The sequence below is a fragment of the Vespa crabro genome, chromosome 7 (genome assembly GCF_910589235.1).
Source record: "Vespa crabro chromosome 7, iyVesCrab1.2, whole genome shotgun sequence".
In the NCBI taxonomy this organism is placed as follows: domain Eukaryota; kingdom Metazoa; phylum Arthropoda; class Insecta; order Hymenoptera; family Vespidae; genus Vespa; species Vespa crabro.
Window position 1 is genome coordinate 3,677,501 of NC_060961.1, and position 12,403 is coordinate 3,689,903.

At 37.7% G+C, this 12,403-nt stretch overlaps 1 protein-coding gene across 16 annotated transcripts in view; it reads right to left on the reverse strand.

Annotated features, from left to right (window-relative positions):
* The window catches only part of LOC124425507 (latrophilin Cirl-like), a 662,270-nt gene that overhangs the window by 54,930 nt on the left and 594,937 nt on the right, over nt 1-12,403 (reverse strand). The window lies entirely within an intron of this gene.

The window sequence follows — 12,403 nt, forward strand, 5'->3', positions numbered from 1 at the left end:
GACTCACGCGATAATTAATCCAACCTCTCGTTTCGCTGGTACACACATACACACACACACACACATATATATATGTATCTACTACGAATGAATCCAAGACAATCCCGCATATCCAATGAATAGCGATAATACTGGATTGTAAATCGATACGCAGATCGATATTTTTTCGTACGCTAAATTCACAAACCAATTCATGTTGCATTTCTGTCTTTTAACAATATATCTATCTGAAGCTTTCTCCGTGATCATTGTGTATATTTAAGCTTTAAATGCACGTGGTTATAGAATTACAATATATTAATGTTTAATGCGTTTTTAACGTCCAATATAGTACGTGTGCAATAATATAATTTTTTTCCATGAAATTTGGTAAACAAAATTGCGACGTTATTATTTCTTTTGTGTATATTTATTTAATAACAGGTGTATGTTTTTTTCCTAAATATTTAAAAAAAAAAAAAATAAAAAAAAAAAAAAAGAAAATAAAAAAGATTAATAGATAGGATAGAGGAACAATTTGTTCTATCAAATGTCCTTCTTATTCGTTAATATTGATACCATGAATGGAGTTGAATGAAAGATGAGAAAGAGACGTTTCATAAAAAATAGTAACTCTTAAATAATTTTAACTGTCACTGGCAGTGCACCAAGTTCTATTTTATATCGCGACATCTGTCCATCAAACTTAAACATTTCATTTAAAATCACTTTAAAACATATATGTAAATCTTTATTGTTTATATACGCGGAAAAGTGAATCTTGACTGATCGGTCAAATTTCAATATATACTTTTAAACCCATCGGCGATCTCAATCTGCCGATAAATATTATTTAAATGTTTCAATCACATCGATAGCACGACTGATTCGACGCGGTGAAACCTACCAATATTTCAATCTTACTGTCGGCGATCCAGAAGTAAGGCACGTTTTTCGCAAGATCGTGAGTACAGGAGAAAATGAGATAGAGAGATGAGAAAGGAAAAGGGAATAGTAACGACATTAACCCCATTTAAATGATCGGCTACCGGTACGACGGCTGTGAGCCAATGTCGATTTTAAATATCGATTCACAATCATGAACTTGTTTTTGTTCGATGGGAAGAAGAGAAAAAGAGAAGGAAAGTGATACGAAAGTGAAGGAGAGAGAGAGAGAGAGAGAGAGAGAAGAATAGTAGCATCGATATGGTGAGGAACGAAGGTCGAAGCTCGCACGTATGTAGGTACATGGAAGGCCGAAGCTTACGCAGATAAAATCGTCGAAGGAAGAAGAATAAGAAAAGAAAGTGGATGTGAAAGGAGGAGGGAGGATAAGGGAGACGAAAAAAAAGTTATCGCTTCCGAAGAGGACAGTGAGAAATACTCGAAACTCGTTACGCGAGGGTGGAGATTCGAGTCGAGTTAATTTCTAGTCCCCAGCTTTGGGCTCTCTCTCTCTCTCTTGCTCTCTCTTTTTCTCGTCGTGATCTTCCTCGGTATTCCGCGCCGTTCTATCGATCAGGCTACTCCACAGGCTGCTCCCATGCAAACACACACGACACGGGGCGAATGCGGTGAAACTGCTGGTATCTGCGATCGTTGCAGGCAGTAACAACGGCAGTTAATGTCCGAGGGCCCGTGCCTGGGTACTTCGTAACCCAATGAACAGATACAATCGGAACATAGATTAACCGCAATATAGACCTCGCGGTTTCTACCTTCTCTGCCGGCACGCTCGAGGGTAGGAAAGGGAAAATGAGAGAGAGAGAGAGAGAGAGAGAGAGAGAGAGAGAGAGAGAGAAAGAGAGAGAGAGAAAGATACGGAGTAAAGGGTGAAGGATGAATCTTCGACAGGAGCGTGTGTGTCTTTTGGTTATCGAGGACAGATGCAGTCTTAGTTTTTGCCTCTTTTATTTTTTACCGAACGAACGTGTGGGAAGTAAAGAATTTAAGAATTCGATTTTTCTTTAGAGTCATGCTCTTATACGTCGGGTTCGTGCGAACTTGCTGGCGAGAAAAGACTAAATCCAATTAAATGGAAGAGTAGTAGATAGAGGAAGAAGGAAAAAGAAGAATGTAAGGGAAATGAAAGAGCGCTCTCGTCGATAAGCAGCACGCTTATCTACCAACGTCGTTAAAGAAAGAAACTGGCTTTGAGAAGGGAAAAAGGGTGGAAAGAGGGATACCGGATGGCGCCTAGTCATCCAACTACGAAGGACGAGTTATTATCTCGAGTCGAATGCCCGACTCTCGAGTCTTCTTTCCGAACGTCCACACCGTTAAATAGGCTCTCGAAGGGGAACGGATGAGGAAGAAGAGAAGAAGGAGAAGATAGAGGAGTAGGAGTAGGAGTAGGAGTAGAAGTAGAAGTAGGAATAGAAGGAGGAGGAAGAGGAGGAGAAAGAGGACGAGACTGAACTCGTGCGAGCGCATACCGAGTCTGCTTCGAACTGCCTCCCGCCGCAGCTGGATGCTACGCTCGAAGATAAATCATCTTACGGCTTTAAACGTGCACCGCTTTAAGAACGTAATCCGGTTGATCGGGATTTTGAACTCGCGAGAAACAGAGAGAGAGAGAGAGAGAGAGAGAGAGAGAGAGAGAGAGAGAGAGAGAGAGAGAGAGAGAGAGAGAAAGAGAGGGAGAGAGAGAGTTAGGAGGAGGGAAAAAGAATAAATTTATCAACTTTTCTTCTATTCTAAAATCGACAAGTTAAAAACTAAAGTTTAATATGCTTTTATATAAACAAGCTCTCTTAATATCTATTCATGGTTGAAAGATTTAGATTAAGTGATGTTCTTTCTTTTTTGTTTTTCTTTTCTTCATACTTTTTCTTTTTTCTTTCTTTTCTTTTTTTGGTTTTTTTGTTTGTTTTTATAACTCATAAATTGTCAATTAGCGAACGAATATGGGAATAGAAAAGAAACATAATAGAAAAACGGTAGGTCAGAGTAAATGTTTTCCCTTTTGCGAAATGAAAATATGAAAGGGAACGACGAGGGCAATGAATACCTGGATCAGTATTTCAGATAATACTCGAATAATCGCTTGGCCTTTGACTTTTTGCTCTTTTACAACGATTTCTATACGCGTTAAAGGAGAAACCGTTGTCGATTCCACGGTCGAAGCAACGTAGATCGATAAGAACTAGCAGGTAGGACAGAGGCCGAAGAGGAAAGGAGGAGCCTGCCGATGTCGCTCTTTAAATTCTCAAGTTAGATACGTCTCGAAAAGTTCCAACTTGTCGAGAGTATTTCCCTGGACGTTCTTCGGCTCTTTTCTCTCGGTCCCTTTCTCCCTACCCCCTCTTTCTTTCTCTCTCTCTCTCTCTCTCTCTCTCTCTCTCTCTCTCTCTCTCTCTTTCTTTCGTTCATTCTCAACGCAAGGCCGTGCAAACGGCAGGTGGCCGCCACGCCGCTCTTTCAGATAGCTTCGAGTTTCCGATACTTTTCAGAGGACGTGCCGTGGCGGAATCGAAAAGTCTGACCTTCCTTTTCTTCCCTTTTCCTTCTCTTCTCCTTCTACCTCAAGTCTCAAGAGGCATTCATAGTTACTCTTTCCTCTCCTTTCTGATTTCAAGATATACGATGAGATCTATCGAGATCTACGAGCAACCATGTAACTCGTCGTTTATCGTTCCTCGCCCGATACACACGTTACTTCGGCAAAACCGAAGAACCAGGGACATTGAAATATTTTGATCGAGTGTCTCTCTTAGAAAGGAACATTTTTTTTTTCTTTTCTTAAAACAAATATTTTTACCATTTCTTTTCGTTCTTTATTCGTACATACATCGATATCGAAACATCGTAAATCTATTAATCGATACTTTAACAAAACATTATTCGGTTTGAAAAGTTATATAGATAATATTGTCGATCGTGTTATTTGTCCATTTGTAACTTTACATAATGAATTATACATTTTGACTATTAATATCGTAATATTGAAAAAAAGAGAAAGAAAAGAAAAGAAAAAAAAAAAAAAAATAAAAAAGAACAAAAAAAATTAATCCTAATTTGAGTCAAATAATCGAAAATCTTTTTCGAAAATATTTTCATAGTGACTCAACCAAGTTACAGAAGCATACCGTTTCGAAGTATAATCGAAGTGCCGATGGCCGTTTAAGAGAAGTCGCCAAGTCGGAGGTGTAAGTTACAACATAGGAGGATCGTACTGTTTCCACTTCGCGATTCCTATCGACGACGGTGGCGAAACCTTCGACCGAGAACGAAGGTTTCTTCGTATTTAGGCAAAATTTATGAGGCAGGAAATACAAGGTATGCTTTAACCTCTGAGGGATCAAGGGTGGACTGTGAAAACAGTTATAAAAATAATGTTAAAAAAAAAAAAAAAAAAAAAAAATAAGAAAGAAAACAAGATTTGTACGAACTCGCTTTATTCCACTCCTTTATTTTGTTCTACGAGTAGTATTTGCTTTTTTCTTTTTTTCTTTCTTTCTTTAAATCTCATATGATCGATAAGTTGAAAAGTTCGTACGAATAAACGGGAAACGTTTTCGCGGCGGTACTCTAATTTTCGCGTTCTTAGTCATCGTACTAATTTGCCTCGGCCAAACGTGTTGCTAGCACGCGCGCGATCGTAAAAGTACGAGGCTTAATTACGCGTTCGTATAAACCCATCGATCGTTTCCCGGCCAGGACGGCGCGTCACCGTAAATGCGAACTTTAAGAGCTCCGACGGTCGTTAAGTTCTCACAGAGTTTCCTACTCGACCGTTCGTTCTTGCTGTTTACTCCGGCCGTGAGAAACGATCGGCCGAGAATTACGGCGAACGCCCCGAAAGAAGAAAATACCGCCTCTTGGTATAGGTACGGGTGCCTCTTCGAACCTCTGAGCTCTAACAACGATCTTGGTCTTTACCTCGAGGAGCACAGCTGTTTCCCGAATTGCGTCTCCGAAACTTCCAAAAACAACGCTGACGAACGTATGTACTTACGTGTGCACATAAGAGAGAGAGAGAGAGAGAGAGAGAGAGAGAGAGAGAGAGAGAGAGAGAGAGAGAGAGAGAGAGAGGAGAGAGAGAGAGAGAGAGAGAGAGAGAGAGAGAGAGAGAGAGAGAGAGAGGAGAGAGAGAGAGAGAGAGAGAGAGAGAGAGAGAGAGAGAGAGAGAGAGAGAGAGAGAGAGAGAGTGAGAGAGAAAGATTTAGCTCGGTCCGACATCGATCGGCCCGTTAGAAGTGATACATTTCTTGTGAGAACTATCGACCTTGTCTTCTATTGTTTTCCCACACTTCCTTACAGAGTACACTTTTCTATCAATAACAAATCCTCAGGCTTGTTCATCTTCAATATCTTCGTAATATGTATTTACGTACGATACACGTCGACCTTCATAAATATAAACATAAATTGGAGACGCTTGGGAAAGCATTACGATTTATAGATACACTGACTCTCTCCCAAAAGTTGAAACGAGTCATCGTTGGTATCTGCTACGAAGAGCATCGAGCAACGCGGGACTCCTTTTTAGTTTCTAATATCTCTCCGTTGAGAGAACGTAGCAAACATACAAATTTTCAATTACTAAATTGATCCAGCGCTAACTAAACGATTCCGGTGCTAACTACGCTATTTCCGTGCTAATCACGCTACTTCTGTGCTAACAAGGGCGACCTCGCGAACCAATTAACGTTCGTTGCCAAGCTTCTCCCCAATGATGCTTTCTCTTTCTCTTTCACGTTACCATCACGTTCCTTTACTTTCATCGACCTATTCCCTCCTTCTTTATTCTCTATCTCTTTTTTTCCCCATTCCCCTCTTTATTCTTTTGCTCTTTTCTTTCTCACCTTTGCGCTCGTGAAGTTGGTGCGAACAATTTATCGAGCTTAATCGACTTCTCGCAGTACGAATTTTATCGAGAGTTAAGGAAGAAGATGGGTTAACCTTTCTCATTTACGAACGAGAGAAACACGATTTCGTTAGAGGGCTTTCGAAGGGCTCTCGTTATATATCTTATTGTTAGCGCCATTTTTGTAGCGTCTTAATGGTCACAGGATTTTATATTTTGCTTTTATCCTTAAAACGAACGAGAAACGAGCCGAGAGAGGGTATCGCGAGATGGTACCTGCTGGTTTCCTTTTCGAGACCGTGAAAGTAACGAGACATCTCGCGGAACTTACGGCGAGCGAGTTTGCGGAGCGAAAAACGCACGTGGGACGAGCGCCGACGTTACTTTGCAAGAGAGTTTTAATATTTTAACGCGAATGGCGTGATGCTTGAGGAAAAGAGAGAGAGAGAGAGAGAGAGAGAGTATTTTAATTAAAGAGAACGTCTCATTTAGTTACAGAGTTTCTCTACAATTTCATATCCGCGTTTAGTTTTAAACCGCGAAGGAGTTCTTCTCGTTTTTCTAGATATTACGTACATTTTGTAAAATTTGTAGATATTTGTTAAGTTTAATTATTGTTGTGCGCAATCGTTAATTCTTAATATCTCAAAATACCGACACACACTCGTTTATATGTATATATATATATGTATGTATGTATGCATATATATATACATATGTTGTGTAATATATATATTTTTTCCAAATTTATTTGCTGTTCTAGGAGCTTTGTTTGTTTCAAAACAAATTATTCAGTTTCGTACATAATACTTTTAACGCTCTCCGTGTATCCATTTTATCGTGAAAATCTCTCGAAACACATGGCTCGGATTTACCAGCGTGAAACCTCGCGTCGCATTTTCTATTAAATACACGTGGAAATCGTTGGTGGTTTCATTGTTTTGCATGGAATTCGAGTAGCTATCCGTTTGTAATTAGCAACACGGTCGATCGATCGTATTTGTTACCTCGAGCTTACGTATTTTCCGTGAAGCCACAGTTTTGATAAGTAGATGGTTTGATTTAGCCGCACTCAACTAATGCGAACCTTTTCGAAAGCATTCGTATTATAAAGTATATAACATTTGCGGTGGATCTAAAATTTCTGATAAAGCATACTGTCGTTATAATAAACGATAATAATTGCAATACCGAGAATGGTCATAATTGTGGCCAGTGGGTATGTTAATGATCGTTCCTACGTTCCACGATGTCGGTTACATCTTGCCAGCGATAATAATGTTGTACCATTTTCCACGTTATATGCAAAACTCATCTCGGCTTATAGGATCGCGAAATATACAATCGTAATTTCTTGAAATAAAAAAGAGAATTTGTTGAGCTTTAACGTATGATACATTCAAACGATTGTTCGATCGATCTTTTATAACATTCAGATATTTAATTTTTTCTACAATGAATCATACTTCAATTATTTTTATTAAAAATTTATATTCAATATGAATTTTTGTACTTACGGAAAGAAAAGAAAATGATGTCAATCGGATTAAGAACAAAAATATATTCAATTAAAGTAAATATTAATACAAACTTTCGCGTTTAAACTTTGGACTCTCGAATTCATGTTGATTAATTCCAAACGACGGTCAAAGTTCCTTTTTGAATTTGCTTATCCGGAGAATTCGAAACAGGTCGAGAGCAATCGATGGATTGGCTTACCTGTAAAAGAAAGATAAACGAGCATGTTAGTCGGTCGCATATACTCATAGCATCCTTCGAGGCAATGAAATACGAACATATCTTACTCGCTAGCCTAAATATTTGGCCAGATGTCATCTCTAGGCTTTCCCGAGGGTTAGCTTACATTGATATACGCATACCGGGTGGCCCACTTAACGTCACCGCCTAAGGGAATTCTATATCTATCTTTCTCGCTATGTCTTTGTATCTCATTTTATGACGAAGACGTTTGCGTTCGAACTATGAACCTTATGCGATGTCAACTTTGAGCCTATATAAACTTTTCTATCGATATAGGTATCAATATTTATTCAAGTTTCTGGATTTTCCGTAGATGTTATTACAGTCAAGGAAAAGTATACTAATCGAATATTAAAAACGGAATTCTCGAATATGGAATGAAACAAACAATATTTTACTTTCTCCCTTTTTTTTTTCTGTTTTTCTTTTTTATCTACCTTAACAATAAGATACCAGGAAAGCTTATTTTTCTCAGCGGAGGATAGTTATTGGCAAGGGATCTACATTTTCTTCATTTTCTTCCCCGAGCTTTCTTTTTCATCTTTTTTCTTCTTTTTCTTTTTTCTTCTTTTCTCTTTTTTTTTTTTTTTTTTTATTCTCAGTTAACAAAATACATTTCTTATTTCGAAATTAGATCTGGCAAACGGAGCCGAGCACAGCAATCACCTTAATACAGCAATTTCGTTTCAACGAACGTACATCCTTCAACGTGCCGTAACTCAAAAGTCGTGGAAGGCGAGAATCCTTCAACGTTATTACGACTATAACGCGAATTCTTCGTAATAACTCGTTAACCTATTCGGTCTCGGTAGAACGATACATTTTACTGAAGTTTCCTAAAGACTCTCACGTAGCATGTAATATCTTAACGAGCCACTTAACGTAATATCACACGTAAATAACGCATTTTCATATACTTATCCAATATATATATATATATATATATATATATATATATATACATGTACATATATACATATATGTACATATAATATATCTATGTATATATGCGATTATTTCCCTAAGTATTAAAAATATCAAAAAATGTATTGAACATTTTGATGTTAATGATGTTAAGAGGAACATATCTTTATTAATATAAAAAAAAAAAAAAAAAAAAAAAGAATGTATATCTATATCAAAAGACAAGTGCTAGGAAATTATGATTTACATATACTATATTTACTATTGTAACGATTGTTTAATATAACTTTTTCTTTCACCACTTTTCTTTAAAAAATGAAAGTATCGGCGCAATTTAGAGAGTTAAATTTCGACGAATCCAAGTATCTCTATTCGAGTCGATATTTCACGGTATATACCTTTAGCCCAAAGCTATCTTCCTTTCATGGTAAGTGTGCTCTCTTAGTAGGGTAAACTATCGTGCCACGAACACGTTGCTTTGGGATCTTCCGTTGGGATGCTTTTGAAACTTCCCTCGCTTAGATTTAGTCTACTTTGAAGTTACCAAAGTCCTGCGTTCTCGTACTTTCCTCTAGTTAAAAGAAAAACATTCAGGATGACCGGTGCATACCGAAACATCAACAAGATACCGAAAGGTAAAGATAACAAACTCTTCCTCATCGTTCAAATATAGCGAGATTGAATAGGCCAACGAGGAGACACAACAAGAGTTTCTATATTTTTCTTTTTTCTTTTTCTTTTCGAATTTTGATGCCTGAAATATGCTTGTAAATATTTCGAACGTCCCTTTTAAAATCATCTATCTATCTCTTATTCTCTTTATTTTTTATCAGTGACAGAAACATCGGCATCGGTACTCTTTCCGTCACATTCTAAAGCATCCCAAGTGTCAACGTTAAAGGTGCGAGAGTGAGAAAGAGGAATAGAGAGACAGACGCGTAACGAAAATGGATTTTCCTCGCAATATTAATGGGGGAAGCAAGAAGGCGACGGCTCGAGGGGGAGGCTCGAAGAATGGAAGAGAAAGAGCCGAAGGAGAAAGCGGAGGTGGAACGGAGAACATTTTAGCCGGACGATAAATAGTGTCGGTGCTCCCAACCTGATTTTATTTATATCGTTTATACTCCCCATTTCAGTCCGCGAATTGATATATGTCTCGCTCTTCGTCTCTTTTTTCGGGTATTCTCGCATTAAGTCTTGCCCGTTGAAACCTCATTTTTTTCGCTTTCGTCTCCGTTATCGTTTCGCCTCTGCCTCTTTTTCTGCCTCTGCCACTGCCTCCGCGCGTCTGGTGCCACTTATTTCGTGAGATTTCATTGGAGAGAAAAAAGAGAGAGAGAGAGAGAGAGAGAGACAAATATACAGACAAACAGACAGACAGACAGACAGACAGAGAGAGAGAGAGAGGGAGAGAGAGAGAGAGAGAGAGAGAGAACGAAATTGTCTCGGTTACGTCGATACTACTTCAACCGTCGCATAATTCACTTGAATTTATTATCTGTCTTATTTATCTTCCTCTCAACATTTCCTTTATCGAGAGATATGAATCTGTCTATTTCAACTTGTTGAATAAATTTTGCTACCTTAAGGAAGATAGACGTATTATGATGCGATAATGATATACGCTGAGGGTATAACTTTCTAATTTTTTCCATTTTCCATTCATGGAAAAAAAAAAGGCGGAACTTGGAAATAATAAGAGTACACTAGTTCCAATAAACTGATCGTTTATTTTCCCTCTTACGAGGTTTCTAACGAACGACTTTTGTTATTGAACGTTCGTACGTGAACGAGATGAGAGAAGGATCAATTTCGACGATGCACAAAGTCAAACGACGAGGCGATAACGAGATACCGAGCGTCAAAGGCGTTCAAAAGCATGTTACATTTACATACACCTTTTGGCTACGTTCTCTGTTCGTTCGAACATGTAACTGTTTCATTGGAATCAATGTAAAACTGATTTAAACTCATTAAGAATATGCGAAACGTTAAAACCGAAAAAAAACGTGCAAAAAATTGAAGAATAAAAAAAAAAAAGAAAAAAAAAGAAAAGAAAAAAAAAAGAAAATAAAGAAAAGCATATCTCTCTTCGTAACAAATTTATCATTCGAATACAATCGAGAATATCTGTCTATATATTTCTTGTCTTTCTCGTTGCCTATATTGATTTTCGATTACAGTTCTCTGACACTGTGACAGTTCCACGAATTAAACGAGATCGATCCTTTCAACTTACAATGTATTTTCCATGTTTTTAGATTTTCTTTTTTTTTTTGTACCTATCTATTTAACCATCCATCTAAATATCCTAACTCCTCCTACATATATAAAGTAGAAGCAAACTATTCCTTTACGATACTAAACCGAGGAGAATCGTCCTGGAAAAATATTGTCGTTCTCGTGAAACAGGGTTAATCGAATTCGATTTCGAAAACAGGATGCCTTCGATGTGCTCCTTCGTTCGGGGAAGAGAAGATCCGGGCATACGGACTAGTGCGTCGACATGAATAATTTGCGAGCCGATATCGGATCTCGTTCTTCCTTTTTTTTCCTTTTTATATCGCTTCACTCGTTTCGATAGTAAAGATCCCTTTAGATGGGAAGGAAAAGGATAACGTTTCTATGTATGTATGTATGTAATGTGTGTGAATGTGTGTGTGTATGTGTGAGAGAAATAGAGATAGAGAGAATCGATTTAAAAAAATCGAAAAGGTTAAAAGAGAAAATACACGGATATAAATGATTTTTAACGTTTCATTAAAGATTCAAAACAATGCCGTAATTCGTATTATTTTATATAACATGTGTTCCTGTCTGTATGTCATAAGGTAGAAGATGATGTCAATAGAAAAAAAAAAGAAAAAAAAAAATAAATAAATAAATAAAAAAAAAAAAAAAAAAAAAATAAATAAATAAATGAATAAATAATGAAAAGATCGATAGATTTGTATTTTATATATATTTAGAAAAATTCTTTCATTTTATCAATACAGTCATATTAGATATTCAACATTTCCAGGATACTTTATCTATTATCTATTCGCACTATAAAATCCTTGGCTCTGGATCAAAAGGAAGGGTTAGAAAGTGGCTAGATAATGTCTTATGGAAATTTTTGTGAGGAGTGTGCAGTCTTTCTCTCTCCCTCTCTCTGTGTGTGTATGTAGTGAGAGAGAAAGAGAGAGAGAGAGAGAGAGAGAGAGAGAGAGAGAGAAAAGGGTAAAGTCGTAGCTTTGAGAAAACGATCAATGTTTCTCCATAAAACACATTTTATCCTTGCTTCCTACAAGCATCGTACCAGAAGCAACATAGTTGCTGATCCTTCCAGTCTCGAAGGTAATGGATAGAAAGGGCCTTGGTCGAAATTCTCTCGCAAATCCTAAGTCAGCCTTTCCACGTATGCTCTGATCTTTTAGGTTTCTTCTCGACATTACCTTTCTCATTGGATACGTTCATTTTTATTCGGACTTTTATATGCCGCGTGAGGGTTCGATTACTTGGAAAGAAAGCTAGAAATGTAGAGCCAACGGAATCCTTTTTATTCTTTCTACGGGTTGGCAGTGTTTTATATCTAGGACCCAGTTACTATCTAGCTATATGGTATAGGCGATACATCGTTCTGGAAAAAGAAATAGAAACAAGGAAGGAGAAAAAGAGAAAAGAATACTACTACTAGATCGTAAGGGATGCGAAATCAAACAGACCACCCGAGAAACGTCGGGCGTGTACTTGTTACTCTCGCCTTGTTACTTGCTTAAGAAAACTCGAGAAGTCGAGAGGGATTGCGAACGTACGAATGTACCAACAACTCTCCACCCTCCCATCTTTTCTCTCTCTCTCTCTCTTTCTCTGTCTATCTCTCTCTCTTTCTCTATCTTTATTTCATTCCATATGTTCTTATATACCTTTTTCCTTTTTTCCATCTTC